This window comes from Bos grunniens, chromosome 4 (assembly GCF_055505025.1).
Source record: "Bos grunniens cultivar Pamir isolate PY7600 chromosome 4, Bosgru_T2T1.0, whole genome shotgun sequence".
NCBI classification, from domain to species: Eukaryota; Metazoa; Chordata; class Mammalia; order Artiodactyla; family Bovidae; genus Bos; species Bos grunniens.
The window spans coordinates 110,738,273-110,764,604 of record NC_141168.1 but is presented as its reverse complement, the minus strand read 5'-3'; the positions used below and the strand labels follow the sequence as shown (position 1 = coordinate 110,764,604).

Here is a 26,332-nt window from a genome sequence, read left to right as displayed (position 1 = left end):
TTTATTGTTTTCTCAACTGCAAAATAAAGTCATTTTGAAATCTTTAATTCACTTCTTTACATAATAACAAAAAATCTTTAATTTACTCCCTTCCACCACCTTAAAACTAGAAAATTTCCCTAAAAAGAATGCTTTTAAAATTCAGTAACCTTTGACATTTTAAGTAAACACTAGCTAAAATTTTTAAAAAATTATTATTGTACAAAAATTTTAAATTATTTTAATCTATAAATTATTTAAGTAATAAAACTTTAAATTATAAGATTTATTTATAAATTATAAAAATTTTTAGGTTATAAAAATTTTCACTAATTTAGATCCAGACAAACTATAGATAACAGAGAAACTACGATAGAACATTAGGTTTGAGACATTTCATTTTGTGAGAAGTTTTGAAGACATGCATTCTCACTCTATACCTTGTGGGATTTTTTTCAGTTCAATTTTTTCATAAGACCATCTTAAAACCCACCTCATGCAATAGAACTTCCTATTAGTGAAAAACAATGAGACTTTTTTCTTCTCAGAATTCCAATTTAGCACTTACTTTTCACCTCAGATTAACAATGACTTCAGGATATAAAACCTAATAAGTTTTGAAATGTATGCCTGCCTCTTTGAATATTGACAGTCCCCAAAAGAAAGACACTGTATTATGAATACACTGTATAACATATATGGCACAATTACAGAAACCCTTTTTCTATTAAGCATCTAAAATGAGAAATCAAGTAATTCTTAGTTTTCTAAACACACTTTAAAGCGAACTGATTAAACTGTTGGTCACCTGTTAAAAAAAAAAAATCTACTGGCAAAGTGCTTTATTTACTAATACTTATTACTCATCTAGAATATTTGGTATTGCACAGTACATTGAATTTTTAAAAGATAAATGTGATACAATAAAAAAAAAGAATATTTGAAATATACATACTTCCAGTGACGTGAAGGAAGAAAACAAAGGCTTAAGTTAGGAAAAGAACAAAAGCTACTAATATATGAAGACAAAACTGCTAAGGCAGAATCACATGCAAAAGGATTGAGAGAGAGTAATTTGAGCTAAAAATAACAGAAAATGGTATAACTAGTTTGTAATGTGTTTAGACAGAATTTTAGATAAGCCTTCAAGTGACTAAGAATAGGAAGAAATGTGGCATTTTGTTCACCAATCATTCTATTTTGGAAAATGCTTAGGCATAAGTGATACTATGTTGCCTGACTAATGATGCCTTACAAATAAGTGAAGAGGTTCTCATTTGGCCTGAGACCTACCAGGCATCATTTGAAAACATGGGCATCTCTCATCTCTATGACTGGGTGAAAAATGGGGTGAACAGACACCATTTAGTCCTCATGGGGCAGGTCCTGTTGAACAAACTGCCAATAATGTTGCTAAGAAGAAACGTTTACTACATAGAGTACAGATGGACAAATTTAATGAAATTTATTTATTTAGGCCATGCCACAAGACTTGCAGTATGTTAGTCCCCTGACCAGGGACTGAAAATGGGACCTAGGCAATGCATGCACAATCTGAATTAACCACTGGACCGCCACGGAATCCCCAAGATGGACAAACTTTCAAAGTATTTTTGCAGTGCAGAAAAAGAGAAGATTCAGTACATGAATATAGGTATTGTAAATTTAGTTACCAGAAGTCAAAACTGACAAGATGATTTGTGTGTGCAGCTGCTCAGTCCTGTCGGACTCTTTGAGACCCCATTGATTGTAGCCTGCCAGGCTCCTTTGTTCATGGGCTTCTCCAGGCAAGAATACTGGAGTGGGTTGCCATTTCCTACTCCAGACAAGATGATTTACCAATTTGCAAAGTACATGCTAATATAAATTAGCAACAATGATCAGAAAGTGTACTTCATGAATTAAAAACAAAAAAATTGAGCATTAGGGCTCTGTAGGATGTACCTGATTCCCTCCTTCATCCTTAAGCAAAGTTTCTCAACTTTTTAAAATAATATGAATAATTACCACCACTTACAATGATTATTACATCCTAGATACTGTGCTAAGGGCTTTACATGCATTAACTCATTTTATTCTTCCCCAAACTTAATGACGTAGTTATTATTGTTGTTATCTCCCTTTTACAGAAGAAAAAAACCGAGGCGGAGTAGCTAAGTTACTAGCCACTTCTCTACTCTCATTAAACGATTTAATATTTTAAAGCATTATAGTATTAGAGACAAGAGATGGCAACTAAATATCAGTAAGAATTTCCCTCCAAGGATAGGCTGACCATTAAAAATTTCATCCTTTTGCCACTCAAATTGGCTTACAGTAATAAAAAGAGAGGAAATAATAATAAAGCAGAATAGAAAACAGTCATTGGTGCTATTTCTAGTTTGCTCTGTTCCTGTCCTTTGAACCAGTTCTACCAAACATTAGGTAATATGAAAAAGCATCATTGGTAATTTTCAAGTTCTTTCTTTCTGTTAAGTCACATTCTATTCTGTAAGATATTTAATAATCTTCAAATAACTTTTGAAGGCAATTATACTAAATCTGACTAACAGAGAAGGAACTAATGAATTCCTACAGTGAACATTTGAGGAGGTTATTTGGGGGAGCCTGATTTCATCTGTAGTATATCCAAATATACTTTATATCAAGTCCTACTGTGGTTCCACAACCCAGTTCGAAGGGAAAAATAACCAATACACCTAACATGGGATTAAGTAAAAAAGACCATAAAATATTTGATTTTCTATTGTTATGAAAACATTTTCGAGCTTTTGACATTTTCCCCCAAATAAATAAGGACATCAAAACAGTTAAAAGACATGATGGTGAGGAAGCACTGGCAAGCAGACTGAAGTTAAAAAACCTCTCCATGCGTGAGATGGGAATGGAGGTGAAATCCGGAGTCAGGTCAGCTAGATGAAAAATTTCTGGTGAAGCTAAAAACACCACGAAGAAACAAGCAAAGAAAGACAGCCAAAAGCCTTAAATGACGCAGAAGACAGAGAGGAGGGGCGAGCTGCTGTCAATCGCTTTTCCTGAAGTGACAAAAATAAAAACTTCCTAGGCGTTTTCCTCGGCCACCACCACCCATCAGCGTCCATTACCAGAAAAGGGCGGGCACGCCTCTTTGCACAAAGAGATGCCACCCAAAAAGTGTCTTTGGCTTCTCTGTAACTACTTATAAGAAATGAAGTCCTTGCCTGGATGGAGACAGTTCGGCCTCCTACCTCTCCGTCTCTCTCGTTGGAGTCTGGACCGTCCTCCTCGTCTCACCCGTGCTGGGGGCCGAGTGCCTCCCGGGCCGCTACATTCAACTCAGTGGGTGGGACAGTCACCTGGGGGCGGGGGCGGGGGCCCTTCACTGCTTTTTCATTCCGCCTTCCCTTCGCTTTCCCAGCGGCCAGGCCCAACTTCCTGTGACAGGAGAACACTCGGTCGCCCGTTGAAGCCGCCCGGCGTGTACGGCCGCGACCCACACCCGGCAACTCGAGAGATCCGGTCTCTGGGATCGGAGAGCCTCTTGTCCACCGGCTCTTTATTGGCCTCTGCTCGCCTCTGAGCTCTGCGCCATACACACTTCACCTGCTCTCTAAATTACGGGATTCCAGGTCTTCAAAGGCCTTAGCGTTCCATCCCGCTGCTACCGGGGCGAGGAAATCGCTTCCGGGTTCACACCCCTTGAAGCCTCCCGGTTGGTGGGGAAGAGCTTCCGGGGCGGTGGCCGAGGTGCTGCCGTTCCTGCCGCTTTTCGCTTGGGGTGCCGGCTGTCTGGGGCTGGTGGCGAGCGGCTCGGGGACGGGGTGGTGGCGGCTGCGGGCGCGCCAGCAGTTGAGCCGGAGGCGGGGGAGGGGAGGAGGACGGCCCGGGCTGCGCGCGCGCGCGCTCCAGGCTGGAGCCTGAGCCGGACTTGACCGCGAGGCGGAGGCGAGAGCCACCGCCCCCTCTTCCCCTCCCCCGAGTAAGGCGGCGCGGCGGCCGGAGAGGGATGGGGGGCGCCCGCCCAGTCTGAGCCTCGCCGCGGGCGCCTCTAGCTCTCGCTGCGTCCCCGCGGGCCTCCAGTGCGCACTCGGCCCCAGCAGTCTCTGGCAGGCGGGCGCGTCCGGGCCAGCGAGGAGGGGGCGCACGCCGAGAAGGGGCGTCCCCCCGGGTGGGTGGGGCGCATAGAGTACCTGAGGTCACCGGCTCGGCTGGAGAGACAGGGGCGCCACGGCGGTGGCAGAGCTGCAGAGCTGCAGGGTCCACCCGACCCTTACCCTCAGCCCGGGAAGTAACCGTAAGTCTCAGCCTCGCCGTGCGGGTCTTTTTGAGGCGGTTTCTACCCATTTTGAGCTCCGAGTTCAGCGCTACCTAGTTCACGCCCTCCCGGGACTCTTACAGATGCCGTCTCCCTTCTCTTCTGGAGGATTGTCTGTTCCCGTCTCTGAACAGGCAACATCCCCTGTCTGCCTCCTGTGAGCTTTTCTGTCAGCGAATTTGCAAGCCTCGGTGTCTCCGTGGCGCGTCCCAGCCTCCTCATCTGGATGCATCTCCTTGTCCCTCCGTCCTCAAAGGATCTGTGCCCTCCCTCTTTTTCTATGTGTACCCCGGACCTCAGAGCGTCCCCCGCCCATCCTCTGAGACGTGGAAAGCCACGGGTTCATCCGTTCTGGAGAGCTCGAGAGTCTGGAGCGGGTGGATGGATGAAAGCGTTCTGGAGGGCTGTGATGGGTGGGGATAATAGCTCCAGTGAACCTTTATTTTTGCAGCTTCTGCCACCACACAAAAACGGGCCGCTCCCCTGGACCTCCATTCCTCTCCTCTCCTGTGTATATAAGCTGTTTTCTGTGTGTGACTGAGTCGCAGGAAATTGGAATTAGAGCTGTAATTAAGCATCTCCGGAGGAGGTTTGGAGAATTAGTCTCACAAGCTGTATTCACAAGAAGTGGCATATTGAACAATCTTAAATTGAAATGAAGACCCATTCCAGGGGAGATTTACTAGTAGGTCTGAGAAATCGGTATGAAAAACGGAAGTCTCATTTTTTCAAATGTGTTTTGGTTGCCTTTTGATAATTTTAGTGTTTTGGATTTACATTTAATTCTTCCAGTGTGTGTGATGTGAAAACCTTTGTACTGGAAGGTTTTGCTTTCTTAGTAAAGGAAAAAAGTAGCTAAAGTGGTTTTTGATCATGTCATATTATATTTGTCAAGATATTATTTGAAATCCTTAATTCCACAGAGATCTTTTTGAATTTGGTTTGGCTCAGCCACCTACAGATGTTACTCACCATTGTGCCTGTCACCTTCCTGTTTCTTAGTTTAAAGAAAAAAAAGAATTCACCGTAAAAACCATCAACGTGTATTTCCAGATTTTGAACTAAGCATTTTTTTCTTCGTTAAAATTTGGTTTGCTTTTTTTAAATTGCCACTGCAGAACTTTCCAGAAATTACCCTTAAGAATAACTGTAACGCTGACAGTGTCTGGTGACTTAGGTGCCTTCATGTAGTTTATACTTTTAAAGGCATTGTAGAAAGCAAAAGAGAATTTAAGAATGATTTTCCTCTGTGTATTGCAGGCTCTCTGTTACTCTTCTTTAAATTATTCTCTTATGTAGACTGGTAGCTTTGGTGTGTGGGTGTTTTTTTTTTCCCTAAAAACAAAAAACATCATTTTGTTCAGAAAGGTAAATGTATTTAACAGTAATTTTTTTTTGTTCTCAAAACCTCCCAGCAGTTGATTTGAGACTATTATTTGATTTGTAACTGCACACTGTTCACAGATTTTAGTTTGAAGTAGGCTTAAGAGATGTAGCTCCAGCTGTCTCTCTGGAAATGTACTTTCCTGGCATGTTTCAGAAGCCAAGCACCGCACAGAGTCAAATGTATTACTAAGGGTGTGGTTTTTACGTTTAGTAAAATGGGCAATAACTTGAAGAAAATCTTTTAAAAAAAAAGTGTATTGACCTCTACTACCTCTGGACTTAGAGTGGAGAAGATAGGGCTGTATCTCCACATTATGATTTTTCCCTCGTCCATTGCACTGGGAATTTTGAGTTTTCAATATGAAAGTGTTCCCGAACCATGCTGCCTGTGCCATAAGTGTGGGCTGTAACAGGTGGCTGCTGAGACATGGGAGGGAAATTTTGTTTGCTACTCTTTTATACTCCTATAGGAGCACTACCCACTTTTGAGAGAGTTTGGGTTTTTTTGTTTCCTTCTCTGGGGTGTGCATTTGAACTTGTGAAAGTGAAATATGTGTATTTACAACTTACTTGTAGGTAAAAGCTTAAACTAATTTTCATATATAAATAGATGGAAGAACCATGATTTAAGTTGATCTGATTCTCCTCCAATGGAAGTTAGGAAAGATTCCTCAGTGTTTTGGGTACTTTTCCCCATTTGGGGATGCACAGTTAATTGATGAAATTTTAAAATATTTCTAATATTGAACTTTATATATGACACATTTGCCAAAACAGATTTGAGAGTGACTTCGTCATTATTAAAAAGACCAGTCTGAGAGGAGTTTCTGTGCATGGTCTTAAAATGTGTAGGTATTTTGTTTTCTTTCTCAAAGTGTGATTTACTCGGACAATAGTATTGGTAATTTGGGGATTCTTTATTTTTCAGACAACCTCAGATTACCTGTTTGTTTTTTTTTTTTCAGATGACTAACTTTCATATTCACTTCATTTCAGTAACCTTTATTAAATGCCTACTCTGTGTACCAGGCTGTGTGTTAGATTCAGGGACTTCAAGGATGAGTAAATTAAGATTCCTTTCCTTGTTGAATTTGCCATTGTGTATATTTGACTGTGATTTTATCCATATGCCTTTACAGACATCTCTAATACGTTTTTAAGTCACTTGACCATATTTCAGGATTGTTTGACTTCCTTTCTATGAGAATTAACACAGTAAAGGCCATTTATTGAATGTTTAATTCACACTTACCACCATGTATTTTGTTATTACATTATTTCATTTGATTCTTATTACTTTCCTAAGAAGTATTTTATCTCCATTTAAAAACCACACAGATTCTGGTTTATAGTAATGCTGAATATTGTTTTATTTGTTATACGCTAGAAAAGATTTGACATTAAGATTTCCCATTAAGGAAAAAGATTTGTAATATAGTTGAAAGTGAAAGTTGCTCAGTGATGTCCGACTCTTTGCGACCCCATGGACTATATAGCCCATGAAATTCTCCAGGCCAGAATACTGGAGTGGGTAGCTTTTCCCTTCTCCAGGGGATCTTCCCAACCCAGGGATCGAACCCATGTCTCCTGCATTGCAGGCAGATTCTTTACCAGCTGAGCCACAAGGGAAGTCCTTGTTATATAGTTATGTATAAACTTGTTATATAGCTATAACTGTTTAATTTTTTTTCCTGTAGGTAAAACAATTTTTAAAGTTGAAGTAAAGTTGATTTACAACGTGTTAATTACTGCTGTATAACCATTTGATTCAGTTATAAATATATATACATTCTTTTAAAAATACTCTTTTCCATTATGGTTTATCATAGAATATTGAATGTAGTTCTCTGTGATGTACAGTAGGATCTTGCTGCTTACCTATTTAGGTAAAAACTTGTATCTGCTACCCCCAGCCTCCTGCTGCATCCCTCTGTCAGTCCCCTCCCTGTGGCAACCACCAGTCTCTTCTCTCTGTGTTTCTGTTTCATAGATAGGTTCATTTGTGTCATATTTTGGATTCCACATACGAGTGATACCGTGTGGTATTTGTCTTTCTGTTTCTTGTTTACTTCACTTAGTATGATAATCTCTAGTTGCATCAGATCAGATCAGTCGCTCAGTCGTGTCCGACTCTTCGCGACCCCATGAATCGCAGCACGCCAGGCCTCCCTGTCCATCACCAACTCCCGGAGTTCACTGAGACTCACGTCCATCGAGTCAGTGATGCCATCCAGCCATCTCATTCTCTGTCGTCCCCTTCTCCTCCTGCCCCCAATCCCTCCCAGCATCAGAGTCTTTTCCAATGAGTCAACTCTTCGCATGAGGTGGCCAAAGTACTGGAGTTTCCGCTTTAGCATCAGTCCTTCCAAAAAAATCCCAGGGCTGATCTCCTTCAGAATGGACTGGTTGGATCTCCTTGCAGTCCAAGGGATTCTCAAGAGTCTTCTCCAACACCACAGTTCAAAAGCATCAGTTCTTCGGCGCTCAGCCTTCTTCACAGTCCAACTCTCACATCCATACATGACCGCAGGAAAAACCATAGCCTTGACTAGATGGACCTTTGTTGGCAAAGTAATGTCTCTGCTTTTGAATATGCTATCTAGGTTGGTCGTAACTTTCCTTCCAAGGAGTAAGCATCTTTTAATTTCATGGCTTCAGTCACTATCTGTAGTGATTTTGGAGCCCAGAAAAATAAAGTCTGACACTGTTTCCACTGTTTCCCCATCTATTTCCCATGAAGTGGTGGGACCGGATGCCATGATCTTCGTTTTCTGAATGTTGAGCTTTAAGCCAACTTTTTCACTCTCCACTTTCACTTTCATCAAGAGGCTTTTTAGTTCCTCTTCACTTTCTGCCATAAGGGTGGTGTCATCTGAAGTTATTGATATTTCTCCCGGCAATCTTGATTCCAGCTTGTGTTTCTTTCAGTCCAGCGTTTCTCATGATGTACTCTGCATATAAGTTAAATAAACAGGGTGACAATATACAGCCTTGACGAACTGCTTTTCCTATTTGGAACCAGTCTGTTGCTCCATGTCCAGTTCTAACTGTTGCTTCCTGACCTGCATACAGATTTCTCAAGAGGCAGATCAGGTGTTCTGGTATTCCCATCTCTTTCAGAATTTTCCACAGTTGCATCATATTGCTGCAGATGGCATTTTTTCATTCTTGTTTTTTATATAGCTGAGTAGCATTCCATTGTATATATGTACCACATCTTTATTCATCAATCAGTGGACATTTAGGTTGCTTCCGTGTCTTGGCTGTTGTAAATTGTGCTGCTTTGAACATGGGGGTGGTACATGTATCTTTTTGAATTATAGATTTGTCCAGATACATGCCCAAGAGTGGGATTGCTGGATCCATATGGTAATTCTGTTTTTAGTTTTCTAAGGATCCTCCGTACATTTTCCACAGTGGCTGCAACAACTTACATTCCCACCAGTAGTGTAGGAGGGTTCCCTTTTCTCCACACCTCCTATAGCATTTGTTATTTGTAGACTTTTTGGTGGTGGCCATTCTTACTGGTGTGAGGTGGTAACTCACTGTAGTTTTGATTTGTATTTCCCTAATAATTAGAGGTGTTGAGCATCTTTTTGTGTGCCTATTGACCATCTGTATTTCTTCTTTGGAGAAATGTCTATTTAGATCTTCTGCCCAGTTTTGGATTGGGCTGTTTGTTTTGTTTTTGACTTGTAAGAGCTATTTGTATTTTTTGAAAATTAAGCCCTTGTCAGTTGCATCATTTTGCAAATATTTTCTCCTGTTCTGTAGGTTGTCTTTTCATTATTTTCTTTTTTTTATGGTTTCTTTTACTTTGCAAAAACTTGCAAGTTTAATTGGGTTCCATTTGTTTATTTTTGTTTTTAATTTCTGTTGCCTTTGGAGGCTGACCAAAGAAGACATTGATATGATTTATGTCAGAATATTTTGCCTATGTTCTCTTCTAGGAGTTTTATGGTGTCGTGTCTAATGTTTAAGTCTTTAAGCCATTTTGAATTTATTTTTGCATATGATGAGAGGATGTGTTCTTTTTACATGTGGCTGTCCAGCTTTCCTTGACATCACTTGTTGAAGAGTTGTCTTTTTCCTCATTGTATATTCTTGCCTCTTTTGTTGAAGATTAATGACTTTAGATGTGTGGGTTTATTTCTGGGCTCTTTGTTCTGTTCCATGAATCCGTATGTCTGTTTTTGTGCCAATACCATGCTGTTTTGATTACTGTAGCTTTGTAGTATTGTTGCAAGCTTGAGAGGCTGATGCCTCTTGCTTTGTTCTTTTTCTTCAGGATTGCTTTGGCAATTCTGGGCCGAATTTCATGGTTCTGTATGAGTTTTAGGATTTACACATTTTAGTTCTGTGGAAAATGTCATGGGTAATTTAATAAGGATCACATTAAACCTGTAGATTGCTTTGGGTGGTATGGCCATTTTAACAATATTAATTCTTCCAATCCAAGAACATGGGATATCTTTCTATTTCTTTGACTCATCTACAGTTTCCTTTATTAATGTTTTATAGTTCTCAGTGTATAAGTCTTTTACCCCTTGGTCAGGTCAGGTTAATAATACTTTGAATGAAAGATTCTAATTTCATAAGGTGTTAGTATCTTTTATTTACTGAAACAGATGAATTGTATAGTATCAAAATGTAGTTTTCAGTTGTTTAAACCTTTGAAAAGACAGTTCTGAAGTTCTGTATGGTTACCTGTAACATAGATTTTCAGGCATATGTAACTTTTTTTTTTTTTCTAGTTAATCAGTGGGACCAAGAGCCTAGAAAATGTACTAAAAATATTTGTATTCTCCATGAAGGAGAGAGTATTGAGCAATATAAAATCTATTCAGCTTTTAAACATTTTGAGTTTAATTTTAACAGTTCTTTGATGCCTTGAAGAGTTTTGGTTTCTGCAATGAAAATGTATTCCTTCTGATTTAGAAATGATCTTAACTCATCTATTGGAAGGATATATGCTGTATCAGCACTTTGATATAGTTCAATCTAATTATTTTTCAGACCCTCTTAGACTTTTTAAAAGATGATCAACCAGTGTCAGGTCTTTAGACCAAGTTTCATTTGTATTCTGTTTTTTGGGGTTTTGTGGTTTTTTTTCCCTTTTTTTTTTTTTAAACCCAAAACTGTCAACAGTTAGCCATTCTTTAGACTAAGGCCTTTTGCTTCTGATTATATATTCTTGTTTTTAGGAATGTAGAGCATATAATCTTCCAAGTTCCTAAGAAAGATAATCCTTGATATTTTTCAAACATCAGTTTAATATATATGTATATATTTTAGCTTGACATAGAATTCAGTGTGGTAGAATTCTTGGTACTTAGATCACTGTATTTTCTGATCGGAATAATACTGGGGGTAGAATTTGTATTTAAGATATAACTGACAAAACCATTAATGTGTTAGGTACTGGGACCACACAGATGAATAAAGTCAGAATTCCACCTATTTAAAATCCATGAGGAGATAAGAAAGTTCACTTAAAAACCCTGAAATGTGACTTCCCTGGTGGTTCAGTGGTTAAGAGTCTGCCTGTTAATGCAGGGGACATGGGTTCAATCCCTGGTCCAGGAAGATCCCACATGCCACAGGCAACCAAGCCCAAGCTCCACAATAAAAGAAGCTGCTGCAGTGAGAAGCCCGCATCCCGCAGCTAGAGAACAGCCCCCACTCGCTGCAACTAAAAAACCCGCACAGCAACGGAGACCCAGCACAGCCAAAATAAATACAATTCAAAAGCAGAGACATTGAGATGCCTTTATGCCAAATGCATAAAAACATTGCCCTCCTATTCATGTTTCCCCTCTGGGTATTGGAAAGGAAAGTATGTAAATATACATATTAAGGCAGTGTTTTCATTCTGTCTCCTAGCTTCAGACAATAGCTGCTTATCATTTGCTGTAACACCAGATGTTCTATATCACATATTGATAATAACATTAAAAAAAAACTTTTGAAATCATTTCAGGTTTAACAGAAAAGATGCCAGAACAGTACAAAGAACTCCTATATCTCCTTCATTCGGATTTCACCATTGTTTATATTTTACTGTATTTCTTCCACTGCCTGTTCTATTTCTTTATATGTATGTTACATACATGTTTGTGTATGTGTGTATAAATGCATACATATATACCCATCATCACAGGCTTTTTTTTTTGAAACTTTTAGAGCAAGCTATAGACATGGTGTTCCATCGCCCATAAATAATACAGTGTCTATTTCTCAAAAACAAAGCACTGTCTTATGTAACCCTACAAATCAGAAAATAGGCATTGATACAACAACCCTACCAACCTGTTCATATTTCATTGACTCTCCCAACAATATCTGTTTCTTTTCTGGTCTAGGATCGTATCCATGAATACATGTTGAATTTAGTTGTCATGTTTTTACAGACTTGTTCAGCTTCCTTTTCCCCCGTCTTCATGTCTTTGACAGTTTTAGGAAGTACAGACCCTCCGTTCTTTAGGATGACCCTTAACCTAGGCCCGTGTGCTATTTTCTCGTGACTCCAATCAAGTCTGACATTCCTGGCAGGAATACCACTGAAGTGCGCTGTGCCATTCCTGGTGCCTTGCATGCGCAGGCATATGATGTCAAATCGCGCTGCTGCTGGTGATAAACACCTTGGTGTCCTTTTGCATTTGATCAGTGTATGTGTGAAGAGGTATTCCAAAATTACACATCTTGAGTCTCTTCAAACCTCTACTCACTAGCCTTGGTGTGGGTATCAGTGATGACTCCCACCTGAATTAATTGCTTGTATATTTTTCTGTTTCTGTTAGTCCTTTTACGTGTATTAGTTGGTATTTTAAGGTAGAACTTTGCTTTCTCCTCTGTTTATGAGTTTATTAAATCAGTAAGGACTCATGGGTTTTGATTTTAGCGTGCTGTGATTTGTTACTTATTCTTTATTTTGCTGTCTCAGTTGTCCCTGGTTTAGCCAGTGGGCGCCCTTTCAAGCTGGCTCCCATGCCAACTTATCATGCGCTGTCTCATTCATTGTGCACTTCTGGCACATGCTGTTTGTTCCTGATTCGTATTGTACTTTGCCTGGCCTAGCCCTGGAATCAGCCATTTCTCCAAGGAGCCTTATTTGGTATTTTTATGTAGAAGATGGGTTTTAAAAACAAAAGTTTAGAGACTTAGTTTGCTCATTGCCGCTGGGGTGTCATTGCTTATAGGAACTAGGAAATGTGTGAATATGGTTTATATACATGTATTTATATATATAATACACTCATATACATCCATCATTGTTTCTATACCTGTGTACATATGTTATAAAACCAGGAGTTTGTTTATATACTTCCAATTCCAATCCGGTATCCCAGGGTTCTTTTAGTCTTTGCCCTTTCCATGTTTATAATGCCTTCTCTGGTGGTAAGAAGCTTGGCTTCACATTAACCTCATTATATTCATTATTTGTCCAGTTGTTTTGTTTCCATTTTCTCTGTCATGCAGACCATCATCTCTGTATATCTCTCCCTGCCACACCCTGCATCATTGACTGCTGAGCCTATTGGCCTGTGGATCCACAGGCCCTCACTGGGCCCACAGCGCTGTGCAGCTCCCTGTCTGCATACAACACCCTGTTATCCTCACCTCCGGGCCACACCTGTGTTGGCCTTCCTGACATGCCCTCAGTGCTCTGTGTTCTGGGCCAGCGTACTGACTACTTTACATAGCTCAATATTTCATTAGTTAATTTATAAGCATATTTCCAAGATTTACAAACATACATATATGTGATGAAATATATAACTATGTAATATTACTGTTATAGAACTACAGATTTATGAACATGGTGTGTATGTATATAGTACACACACATACCCCTACCTCCCGGTGATAGAATGATTAATGACCATAAAGTTCTCCCATACTAATATGTATTCCTCTTTGATACAAGGCCTTGCTGCTGCTCCTATCTATTTCTCCACCTCTTGAATCTTGGTTAGCCTTATGATTTGCTTTGGCTAATGAATATGATGGATATGATGTGTTCTGGGGTTTAGTCTTTAAGAAGACTTCAAAGAATGCTTTCCCACAGCTGCCATGAAAGGAAGCCAGTCTAGCTTACAGCAAGAGAACCAAGACACCCCAGTCAGCACCAACCAGCTATCTTGGATGTACTAACCTCGCTGACAGTTGAGCTGAATGCATCTGCAGAGGAACCAGAGGTGAAAAAAGCAAAGAGATGGCCCAGCCAACCTATAGAGTTGTGAGAAATGACGTTGCTTAGAGGCAGCAAGCTTGAAGTGGTTAGTTTTGTAGTAGTAGATATCTGAAGCCATATCTGTTTTCATTTTGGACATCTGTGTTGTCTCTAGTCTTCTATTACAAACAATATTGTGACAAGTATCTTGTACATAATGTATACTGCTTAATTTTGACAAATAATGCCAGATTATTTTCCAGAAATGTTGACACAGTTCTTACTGCCATCATTACAATCTGAGAGTGACTATTTACCTCAGAAACTCACTATCACTGATGTTTTTCTTTGAATATAAAATCAGCTTTAAAAAGTTTCTTAAGGCGCTTAATTCTGCATTTTCCTAACTACTTGTGAAGCTGAGCATCTTTTCAGTTGTTGGTCCTTTTGATTTTTCAGGTCTTTGAATTGCTTGTTCGTAACTGTACTTATTTTTTCCTGTTGGATTTTTTTCCTTATTGAGTTGTTGGTTGCCTTTGATACATTTTGGATATAATCCTTTAGCTTCGTTTGCCAGTATGTTTTGTCAGTCTGTCTTCTGTTTTTTGTCTTAGTTTATGCAGTCACTGGCCACGCATTTTCTTTTGGTCTTTCACATTATTATTTATGTCTATCTTTTCCCCTGTGGCTTCCAGTATTCTAGTCTAGTCTCTATACTGTTCTGAGTATACAAATTTTTTTCTGAATTTTCTTCTGATCTTGTATTGTCTTTCCTGTCAATCAGAAATCATCTTCAGTTGCTCTAGAAATCAGAAAGAGAGTGGTAGAAACAACTGGGGGATGGGCCTTTTCCTTAAGTACGGCCATCCTTCTGTATCTGCAGGGATTACTTCCAGGGCCCCAGGCAGAAATCTTCGGATGTTTTAAGTCCCTTACAATCAGCCCACCATGTCTGCTGGTTTCTTATTCATGGATATGGAGGGCCACTGTAAGAGAAGTTAGAGGGAAGCCTAGGGCTGGTTCCAGTGCTGGTTCCATTGGCCTGTCAGGGATGCAGACTCACTTGCCATTCTTTTCAGTCGTCCGTAACAGGTGCTTGTCACCTTTTGGTCCTAGGATGGCATTCCAGTTTGAGCAGCAGCTTCTGTTTCTTCTTCTATCAACCGTGGCTCTGCTTCTTTTAGGATCAAATCCAGTTTGATGACTATAACCTCTGGGGTTGGGACCAAGACAAAACAGGTCCCCCATTAGTAATAAGTACTCATGAAATAGTTTTTCTGTTCTTTGAAAAAAATTAATGCTGATTTTGCTTTCTGTGTCGTAGTAAATGTGGGCAGAATAAGGCCCCAGAATCTTTTTCTTTAATCTATCAGTCAGCCAGCTGTTTTTGTCCCCAGTTATTTATAAGTAAACAGGGAAATAAGCATGATGGTATTTTCAAATTGGAAACTGTTGTTGAGAACACAGGACTTTATCACTATGCTCGATAATGTGCCAGAACTTAACGGTGGGTGTAAAACTGAATGTGTGATCCTGTCCTCAAGTTTACCACGTAATTAGGGAAGCAGGTTAAGCACTTTATTATAGTATTAGATGGTGGGTGGAGTGTATTACCAGGTTAGGGAGGCAGGACACCTAATTGGTAGTGGAGGCTTGGAGAACCATGATCAGGGACCTTGATAGAGAAAACGGCTTCTAAACTGAGACCTGGATGCCCAGTAGAAGTTAGCCTGCTGAGGAGGGGTTTATAGGGGCATGGCAAGAGCATTGCTGTAGCTTGAGTAGTCTAGAGGTAGGTCTGAGTTATGAGAGATACCATGGTGAGATCGATTCTGATATTGGCAGGAACTTTGCTTTAACAGCTTAAGGGCTAGAAGCCTTGGAAGGTTTTTAAGTGGAATTGGACAAAAGCAGATCTGTCTTAAGCTAGTTGGCTTAAGGGGATGCTTTGGGGGCTGAAATCTGGAAGCAAGGGCACCTATTAGGTGGGACATTCATCTGATATATTAAAATCTGTCCCATATTAGTTCAGTAAATGTTTATTGAACACCTAATTGAATATAATGTAGGAGAATACAGAAATAATATTAAACATAGTTTCTATTTTCAAGAATTCTGTATTTTAAAATAACTAAAGACTTGATAATCAACAGTATGAGGCAGTATGCTAACATTATGGCTTCTATTCTGTCAAACGAGGGCAAGTACAGATAAGAATTAAAACTTGAATCCATAGAGAACTAGAACAAATAATCCTAACACTTATATGGAACTGCAAACGACCCAGAATTGCCAAAGTAATCCTGAGAAGAAAGAACAAAGTTGGAGCTAAGACCCTCCCAGATTTCAGTCTATACTGTATAGCTACAGTAATCAAAGCAGAATGATCCTAGCACAAAAACACACAGATTAATGGAACATAAGAGCCCAGAAGTAAAGCCCTGTACTTATAGTCAAACAACAAACAATCTGATCAGAAAGTGGGCAGAAGACTTGAGTAGATATTTTTATAAAGACACACAGATGGCCAACAGGTGTATGAAAAGATGCTCAGCATTGCTGACTATTAGAGAAATGCAAATCACACTGCTTGGAATGGCTTATCTTGAAAAAGTCTACAAATGACAAATGTTGGATACGAAGTGGAGAAAAGGGAATCCCTGTTCCTCAAAAAACTATAAGTAGAACTGTCATATGATCCAGCAATTCCACTCCTGGGGATATATCCAGAAAAAAAACAAAAACACTAATTTGAAAAGATACGTGCACCCCGGTGTTCACAGCAGCAGTATTTATAATAGCTAAGACACGGAAGCAAGCGCAGGTGCCATCAACAGACAAATGGCTTAAGGTGTAGTGTGGATGTATCTCTATATGTATACATATATACATACAATGGAATGTTGCTCAGACATAAAAATATAGTATTGCCAACATGCATGGACCTAGAGGATATGCTTAGTGAAATACGTTAAACAGAGAAAGACAAATATTATATGACATCATTCATATGTGGAATCTAAAACATAATATAAATAAATTATATGCAAAAGACAAACAGACAGAAAACAAACTTATGGTTGCCAGAGGGGGAAGTGGAGGTGGGGAGGGGTAAATCAGAGGTATGGCATTGACAGGTAAAAACCACCGTGTAAAAATAGGGGATCTTCCAGGTGGCGCTAGTGGTAAAGAACACACCTGCCAATGTAAGAGATGTGGGTTTGATCCTGGTTCAGGAAGATCCTCTGGAGGAGGAAATGGCAACCCACTCCAGTATTCTTGCCTGGAGAATCCCATGGACAGAGGAGCCTGGTTGGCTGCAGTGGATAGGGTCATAAAGAGTCAGGCACAACTGAAGCAACTTACCTCGCGTGCATGTGAAAAATAGGATTAGCAGGGAAGATTTACTGTGTATAGCACTGGGAATTACATCTATTATCTTATAGTAACCTATAATGGAATACAATCTGCAAAAATATTGAATACACCTGAAATTAAGTGTCATAAATCAACTACAATTTTAAAAAACTTAAAAACACTTGAATAGATCTTCGAACACACGCGCGCGCACGCGCGCACACACACACACACACACACACTCTTAAATCCTAAAGATCTTTGTGACTCCAAAGTCCGTATACCAGGCTGTCTTCAGTACACTATATCCCCTTCCTTATTTAATTATCAGTATGTTGCTTATAAATTTCTGAATCCTTGTGAAATAAGATGAGAGTACAATTAAAATTGCTTTCAATTTGGGATACAGAGTATCAGAGGAGCTCCTTTCTTTAGGCAGCCTCTGTGCTAGGTGGAGTATAACCAGGAGGATAAATGTTGGTCAGAAAAACTACCACATTACCTGAATGAAACAGTTACTGTAAAGTCTTGAGATTCCTTTCTGGGAAACTTAGTATTTTTTAAAATAAGTTAATTAATTTGTTTTAATTGGAGGGTATTTACTTTACAATATTGTGATGGCTTTTGCCGTACATCAACATGAATTGGCCACAAGTATACATGTGTCCCCCGTCCTGTGTCCCCCTCCCGCCTCCGTTCCCACCTCATCCCTCTGGGTTGTCCCAGAGTACCAGCTTTGGGTGCCCTGCAGAGGCCAAGCATTGCATGCCATTTCACTAGGTAGCTGAATAGCATTCTTACTAATGTTAGGGATCTTTTCCTCCCATAGTTAATGTATAGATGAAAGAATGAGAAAAGGGCACACTCTGTTGCCAATAAATAAAGTGATGGATTTTGGTGTTATATTTATTTTTATTTCCAGAAACCAGGTATAAAGATGATTCTTTCAATCTTTCTAACACCTTTCTTTATTTAAATCTAATATACTAGCTATTTTAAATCAGGCCAGATAAAGTTAACTGAAGGTAATAATTTTATCTTTTAGTGTCTAAGGATGTGCTTGTCATGTGATTGCTCCACACATTTATTTTTCTCATCCGTAAATTGATGCCTTTGGAGAAATAATCTTCTGAAGGAATTTTCTTGCTGTGAAATGTGACGACGCAGCATCCACAGAATTACTTTAAAAGTTCAAATATAATATTCTGATTGGAAAGACATAGCCTGTTCTATAGAATAGTGAGGACTAGAAAGGAAGGGTAAAGGTTGGGCTGGTAACTTGGTATCATAGAATGTAAAAAAGCAAGGAAACTTGGAGAGAGGGGTACCTCTGATTTTTTCATTTAACTATTCCAAAATTCTGAATGTGGATTAAATGCTAGTTACATAAGGCAGTCAAAAGTGAAACATAATAAGGTTTCTATGTTCAAGATTTTATGGTCTAGTAGCCTTTTTCAACAGACATTCCTTGAGAGAATTGAGCCTTAATGTTCAAAGTTTAGCATGTATCAGTCACTGGGAGAGCTTGAGTGTAGATTGCTGGGCCCCACCCCCAAAGTTTCTGATTTAGTAAGTCGGGGGAAGAACCTGAGAGTTTGCACTTCCAGCAAGTTCCCAGGTGCTGCTGGTGTCTCTGACATCTATTGTAGAGAATTAACTTATTTCTCTCATGCTTCTGGGATGGTACTATTTGTATACAAGCATTGGGAGAATTTTAAAAAACAGTTCCGCATTGAAAATCATTTTCTGTGTTCAGAGTTCTTTAGATGAGGAGCCCTGACAGGGGAGATAATAAAATGAATGAAAAATTTTGCTACAATTTAGATTTTAATGCAGTATTTATAACTCTTTGTTATGATGCTAAGTTTTAAAAATTCAGGATATAAATGTGTGTGTATCACAGTGATCTAAAAGCAGTTCTCCCAAAACTAAAGAAAGTCTACAATGAAATAGCTTAAAATGAATGAAATTAGCCATAATTCCAATCTTATTTCATAAAAGAAGGTAAACACAAAATTGTACATATGTAAGATTAGCAGTCAGGTACAGGGTGGATAGGAGCGAGAAAAAAATGGTTCCGATCCATTTACATAGGAGTGTCTCTCATTCCCCTGCTACCTAGAGTATCATTGTAAAGTGACCTCTCTTCATATGGAATTTCCTGCCCTTAAATCCAGGCAGTGGCAGTCACAAATCAATGACCTGTTTAATGTAACATGTAGCTAAACTGTCTCCATGATGCCTCTCACCACCTGCCTTTTCCTTATTCACACTCTTTACTCCTTGGTGTCGTTTGTTTACACTACTTTTCCTTAATTGGACTTTAGGCGTCTCATTTTTGTATGCTATTTAACTCATTTATTTTCCACACTTTATTGTGATCGAGACAGTCAAAGGCTTTGGTATAGTCAATAAAGCAGAAATAGATGTTTTTCTGGAACTCTCTTGCTTTTTTGATGATCCAGCGGATGTTGGCAATTTGATCTCTGGTTCCTCTGCCTTTTCTAAAACCAGCTTGAACATCAGGAAGTTCACGGTTCACGTATTGCTGAAGCCTGGCTTGGAGAATTTTGAGCATTACTTTACTAGTGTGTGAGATGAGTGCAATTGTGCGGTAGTTTGAGCATTCTTTGGCATTGCCTTTCTTTGGGATTGGAATGAAAGAAATGGGAACACCAGACCACCTGACCTGCCTCTTGAGAAACCTATATGCAGGTCAGAAAGCAACAGTTAGAACTGGACATGGAACAACAGATTGGTTCCAAATAGGAAAAGGAGTCCGTCAAGGCTGTATACTGTCACCCTGCTTATTTAACTTATATGCAGAGTACATCATGAGAAACGCTGGGCTGGAAGAAGCACAAGCTGGGATCAAGATTGCCAGGAGAAATATCAGTAACCTCAGATATGCAGATGACACCACCCTTATGGAAGAAAGTGAGGAAGAATTGAAGAGCCTCTTGATTAAAGTGAAAGAAGAGAGCGAAAAAGTTGGCTTAAGGCTCAACATTCAGAAAACGAAGATCATGGCATCTGGTCCCATCACTTCATGGGAAACAGTGGAAACAGTGTCAGACTTCATTTTTGGGGGCTCCAAAATCACTGCAGATAGTGACTGCAGCCATGAAATTAAAAGATGCTTACTCCTTGGAAGGAAAGTTATGACCAACCTAGATAGCATATTGAAAAGCAGAGACATTACTTTGCCAGCAAAAGTCCGTCTAGTCAAGGCTATGGTTTTTCCAGTGGTCATGTATGGATGTGAGAGTTGAACTGTGAAGAAAGCTGAGCACCGAAGAACTGATTTGAACTGTGGTGTTGGAGAAGACTCTTGAGAGTCCTTTGGACTGCAAGGAGATCCAACCAGTCCATTCTGAAGGAGATCAGCCCTGGGATTTCTTTGGAAGAACTGATGCTAAAGCTGAATCTCCAGTACTTTGGCCACCTCATGCAAAGAGTTGACTCATTGGAAAAGACCCTGATGCTGGGAGGGATTGGGGGCAGGAGGAGAAGGGGACGACAGAGGATGAGATGGCTGGATGGCATCACCGACTTGATGGACATGGGTTTGAGTGAACTCTGGGAGTTGGTGATGGATAGGGAGGCCTGGCATGCTGCGATTCATGGGGTCGCAAAGAGTCAGACACGACTGAGCGACTGAACTGAACTGTACTGTAACGCATTTAAGTAACTTATAATTGAATAGAATAGATAGGAAGGAAATCTCAGCATTTTAAAATTGGAAAAATGTGTGGAAAGCATCAGCGGGCTTATATTTTAATGTTAAATTGTTTATACAAAAAGAAGTACAACTTGTATTTTGTCAGTTTCTAAGTGGTAGCTCCAGTCCTCTCCTCAGCTTCAGACTTATGTATCCTTTTGCCTACCTGGCATTAATAGGTTTCTTGAGTGTACCATTCAGATATAGGCAGATCTCCTTCCTTTCCAGTCACCTCACTGCTTGCAGTCTTCCTCTCAGTAATAACCACTTTCTTCCTGGTGTTCAAACCAAGAACCCTGAAGTCATTCTTGTCTTTTCCTTCTCTCTCATCTGTACTTCCAATCTGTCAGCAAATTCTGTGTCTTCTTACTTTTAGAATAAATCCAGAGTCTGATTGAGTATTCACTACCTTTGCTGCTAACTCTCCAGTCCAAGCTGTCATCATCTTTTACTTGGATTATTGCAGCCGCTTTCTGGATAGTCTCCCTGCTTCTAGCCTTGGCACCACCCCCATTAGTCTTAGACAGTCAGCTAGGGTGATCTTGTTAAAGCAATCAGGTCATTTCATTCCTTTCCCCCAAACCCTCTAGTGCCTTCCCTTTTCATCCAAAATAAAAGCCTGAGGGTTTATGATGACCCTTCAAGACCCTAGACAGTGTGCCTGCCCCCATTATATCTCCTGACTTCATATCCTACCACTTTCTTCCTCACTGTGCACCACACAGGTCTCCTCTCTGTTCCTTGAACACCCAGGGCATGTTTCTTTTCACTCACTTGTTGCCTCTGCCTGGAATACTCTTGTCCGTAGATAACACGTGGCTCACTATTTCATCTTAAAAGTCACCCTCCCTAATCATCCTGTGAAAAATTACTACATCCCCCAGTTCTATCCTCTTCGGGACTTTATTACTATTTTTTCAATAACACCTTACACTATTGAATACAGAGTGTAAACTCCATGGGAATGGGGAATAAAATACTGGGAATGGGAATAAAATATTCCCATGGGAATAAAAATATTTTGTTCCTGCTGTATTTCCCCTACACGCTTGGGATGTGGTTGATGCTCGATAAATGTTTGTTGCATGAATTTATTATATTATGTGCTTATTTTGCTTATGCTCTGAGAAGTGTGCCTGACAATCATGTGCTTCTAGAATAGGCTACAGACCATTGACTTCCAGCTCTTATTTTTCTGCTCCTCCCTTTTCTAAAAATATGTTCTATGCCTCTTATTTTGACTTGAAACTACTTTTTGACTGATTTTTATTGCAGCATGCTTCCCTAGCATATGTCGTTCCTAAGTCTATATATTCTTTTGAGAAATGAGCATTTTTTAATCCTCTGTAAAGCAACAGTTAGAACTGGACATGGAACAACAGACTGGTTCCAAATAGGAAAAGGAGTCCGTCAAGGCTGTGTACTGTCACCCTGCTTATTTAACTTATATGCAGAGTACATCATGAGAAACACTGGGCTGGAGGAAGCAAAAGCTGGAATCAGGATTGCCGGGAGAAATATTAATAACTTCAGATATGCAGATGACACCACCCTGATGGCAGAAAGTGAAGACAAACTGAAGAGCCTCTTGATGAAAGTGAAAGAGGAGAGTGAAAAAGTTGGCTTAAAGCTCAACATTCAAAAAACTAAGATCATGGCATCCAGTCCCATCACCTCATGGCAAATAGATGGGGAAACAGTGGAAACAGTGGCTGACTTTATTTTTCTGGGCTCCAAAATCACTGCAGATGGTGACTGCAGCCATGAAATTAAAAGACGCTTACTCCCTGGAAGGAAAGTTATGACCAACCTAGACAGCATATTAAAAAGCAGAGACATTACTTTGCCAACAAAGGTCCGTGTAGTCAAGGCTATGGTTTTTCCAGTGGTCATGTAGATTCCGTATGGATGTGGGAATTGGACTATAAATAAAGCTGAGCACTGAAGAATGGATGCTTTTGAACTGTGGTGTTGGAGAAGACTCTTGAGAGTCCCTTGGACTGCAAGGAGATCCAACCAGTCCATTCTAAAGGAGGTCGGTCCTGGGTGTTCATTGGAATGACCGATGCTGAAGCTGAAACTCCGATACTTTGGCCACCTGATGTGAAGAGTTGACTCATTGGAAAAGACCCTGATGCTGGGCAAGATTGAAGGCAGGAGGAGAAGGGGACGACAGAGGATGAGATGGTTGGATGGCATCACCGACTCGATGGCCGTGGGTTTGGGTGGACTCTGGGAGTTGGTGATGGACAGGGAGGCCTGGCGTGCTGCGGTTCATGGGGTCGCAAAGAGTTGGACATGACTGAACGACTGGACTGAACTGAAAACATGAATTTTTCATCACTGTCATTGAAAGTGGAGTTTCCTAACAGTCATTATTATATTTGGATATGGAGCTTGCTTTTAGATGACTCTGCATCATGATTTATAACTTTATACTGTAGATTCTTTAATGTTCTCCAAGAATGGTCGATCGAAGAAGGCAGTGGCACCCCACTCCAGTACTCTTGCCTGGAAGATCCCATGGGCGGAGGAGCCTGGTAGGCTGCAGTCCATGGGGTCGCTAAGAGCTGGACACAACTGAGCAACTTCACTTTTCACTTTCCTGCATTGGAGAAGGAAATGGCAACCCACTCCAGTGTTCTTGCCTGGAGAATCCCAGGGACGGGGGAGCCTGGTGGGCTACCGTCTATGGGGTCGCACAGAGTCGGACACGACTGAAGTGACTTAGCAAGAATGGTCGATACCTATTCCTCCTTGTAAACCAGAATGGAGGGTACTTGGTCCCGATTCAATTTTTGAGTATTTTGTAGGTTCTAGTGTTTTTGTGTAGCCGATGCTTACTAACTACCTTAATTGGAGCAGTTAGATCCCACAGAGGTACCTTGCCCTCTTTGTCTCAAGCCCAGCAAGACTTGGATTGTATTGCTGTGGAAGTCATACACTGTAGATATTTCAATTCAAATATTGTGCCCTACTGTCATATCATGTTTTAAATCCTGCCTAACTTTTCAATTTGAAAAAGTGTCACTGAAGCACTTAGGGTTATCCTGTTGCCATTTCTTCAGGATACAGGGAGACATTGGTGGCTCAAATATGAATTTTTCATGTCTTTTTTAGGTATTAAAGGTTGTTATAGTCCTCTGTCTTTCATTACTTCACTAAGATATATGGAATATAAAGTGAATTCAAAAACGTTAAGTCAAATACATAGGATTCACGTTCTTGTCTCTGCTGTTGAAGAATTTCCAGTCTCAGTCTGGGTGTCTGGCTTGCACAGCAGACAGTAGACACAGGGAAGCCCTTAACCTTTATTTTGTTGCTATGGCAACGGAATGTACTTAATGCTAAGATTCAGTGTCAATAGCTAAAGATATGTAAAGTATAAACAGATCTTTCTTCCAGATACAAACCAAGACTTGAATGTCAACATGTATAATAATAGTAGGAACTTTGCTGAGAAAACAGATACTGCCGCATGGCTTAAGACCTCTTGTGGGGGGTAAGAACATAGCTTCAAAGGTGTACATAAGCTTATCCATACTAGTGAAGTTAGAACCAACTTAGCAAATTAAAAAGCAGAGACATTACTGTACCAACAAAGGTCCATCTAGTCAAAGCTATGGTTTTACCAGTAGTCACGTATGAATGTGAGAGTTGGACTATAAAGAAGGATGAGTGCTGAAGAATTGATGCTTTCAAACTGTGGTGCTGGAGAAGACTCTTGAGAGTCCCTTGGACTGCAAGGAGATCTCCTTGCAACCAGTCCATTCTAAAGGAGATCAGTCCTGAATATTCATTGGAAGGACTGATGCTAAAACTCCAATACTTTGGCCACCTGATGCGAAGAGCTGACTGATTTGAAAAGACCCTATGCAGGGAAAGATTGAGGGCAGGAGAAGGAGACAACAGAGGATGAGATGGTTGGATGGCATCATCGACTTGATGGACATGAGTTTGAGTAAAGTCCAGGAGTTGGTGATGTACAGGGAGGCTGGCGTGCTGCAGTCTCGGGTCACAAACAGTCAGACCCGACTTAGAACTGAGCTGAATATAAAACAATAGAGAAAGGACTAATTTATTATCTATGCGCGTGCGTGCTCGGTCTTGTCATGTCCAATTCTTTGCGACCTTATGAACTGTAGCCTGTCAGGCTCCTTAGTCCATGGGATTCTCCAGGCAAGAATACTAGAGTGGGTTGCTATGCCCTTCTTCAGAGAATCTTCCCAACCCAGGCATCGAACTTGTGTCTCTTATGTCTTCTGCATTGGCAGGTGGGTTCTTTAGCACTGGTACCACTTGGGAAGCCCAATTATCTCTGTTTCATATCAAAATTATGTGTTCATCAAATGAGGAAGTGCTCATGATAAAAATTAAGTGCAAAAGAAAGAATTTCACCTTTATTTTTACATCATGATCCAGTTCTGGACTTAAAAGAAGGCTCTGTACATACAGAAGGAAAATATGCCAATATGTTAACAGTAATTATTACAGGGTTTAAGGGTAACAGTGATCTTTTAATTTTCTTCATCTTTTTCTATGTATTTTCCAATTTTTATACTCTGTATAAAATTTTATTAAGCATTTTTAAAGAAGGAAACAAGTTTTTGGAACTAGATATAGCTGTGTGATTCTAGGCAAGTTAGTAATGATGATGATGATGGCTACATTATACAGCACATGCATGCTCAGTGACCCAGTCATGTCTAACTCATTTTTGCAACCCTGTGGACTATATAGCCCACCAGGCTCCTCTGTCCATGGGATTTCCCAGGCAAGAATACTGAAGTGGGTTCCCCTTTCCTCCTCCAGGTACATTTGCTGAATTCCTACTATTTAGGAAATATTGAATTATTTTATATATGTTGTCACTCTGTTTTATAATAGCCCAGCAATGGAGGCTTAATTATCTGTTTTACATATGGGGGGAAAAAATCTCAAACATTTTAAGTAGCTTATAAGCTAGTAAGTGTCAGAGCCAGGATTCAAACTGAAGCTTGTCTTCAGATTTTTCTAAATGTACCATAAGGCCTTCCCCAAATAATTAAACTCCCGTGTTTCTTTACTATAAAATGCAGGTGGGATTGTAGTATAGGTTAAACCATAAGACTAGGTGTTTTCATGAGCTTTTCCTTATAGACCTAGGCTTCTGGCATTTTTTTTCAGTTGACTTCTGTACATGTATTGTTTGAGTTGTTAGTTTCATTAATAGCATTATTTGAAATTTACAGTCTTAAGCCTGTAAGTTACATTTTGCCAAAGAACAGCAAAGTGAATCCATCAATTGGAATTTTATTCTTTATAGTTTTTATATAATGCAATTTTGTAGTCATTTTCTGAAATTTCATTTTCATGAAGATCAGTGCTAATGATCCTTTGTTAAAAGGGGTAAAGTTTATGTTTCGCACCTTCTTTAAGAAAA

At 39.9% G+C, this 26,332-nt stretch overlaps 2 protein-coding genes across 20 annotated transcripts in view; one reads left to right on the top strand and one right to left on the bottom strand.

Annotated features, from left to right (window-relative positions):
• The window catches only part of KRIT1 (KRIT1 ankyrin repeat containing), a 40,303-nt gene extending 36,665 nt beyond the window's left edge, over positions 1-3,638 (bottom strand). For 7 of the 13 annotated variants that reach the window (XM_086397946.1, XM_086397940.1, XM_086397949.1 and 4 more), the window contains exon 1: positions 3,207-3,638. The gene's annotated coding sequence lies outside the window, so the exon portion shown is untranslated. Of the gene's footprint in view, positions 1-3,179 lie in introns of all 13 variants that reach the window. The other 6 variants (XM_086397947.1, XM_086397941.1, XM_086397950.1 and 3 more) reach the window with 2 other exon arrangements.
• A 473-nt stretch (positions 3,639-4,111) lies between these two features.
• The window catches only part of ANKIB1 (ankyrin repeat and IBR domain containing 1), a 157,503-nt gene continuing 135,282 nt past the window's right edge, over positions 4,112-26,332 (top strand). For 3 of the 7 annotated variants that reach the window (XM_086397936.1, XM_086397935.1, XM_086397931.1), the window contains exon 1: positions 4,118-4,252. The gene's annotated coding sequence lies outside the window, so the exon portion shown is untranslated. Of the gene's footprint in view, positions 4,253-26,332 lie in introns of all 7 variants that reach the window. The other 4 variants (XM_086397938.1, XM_086397937.1, XM_086397934.1 and 1 more) reach the window with 2 other exon arrangements.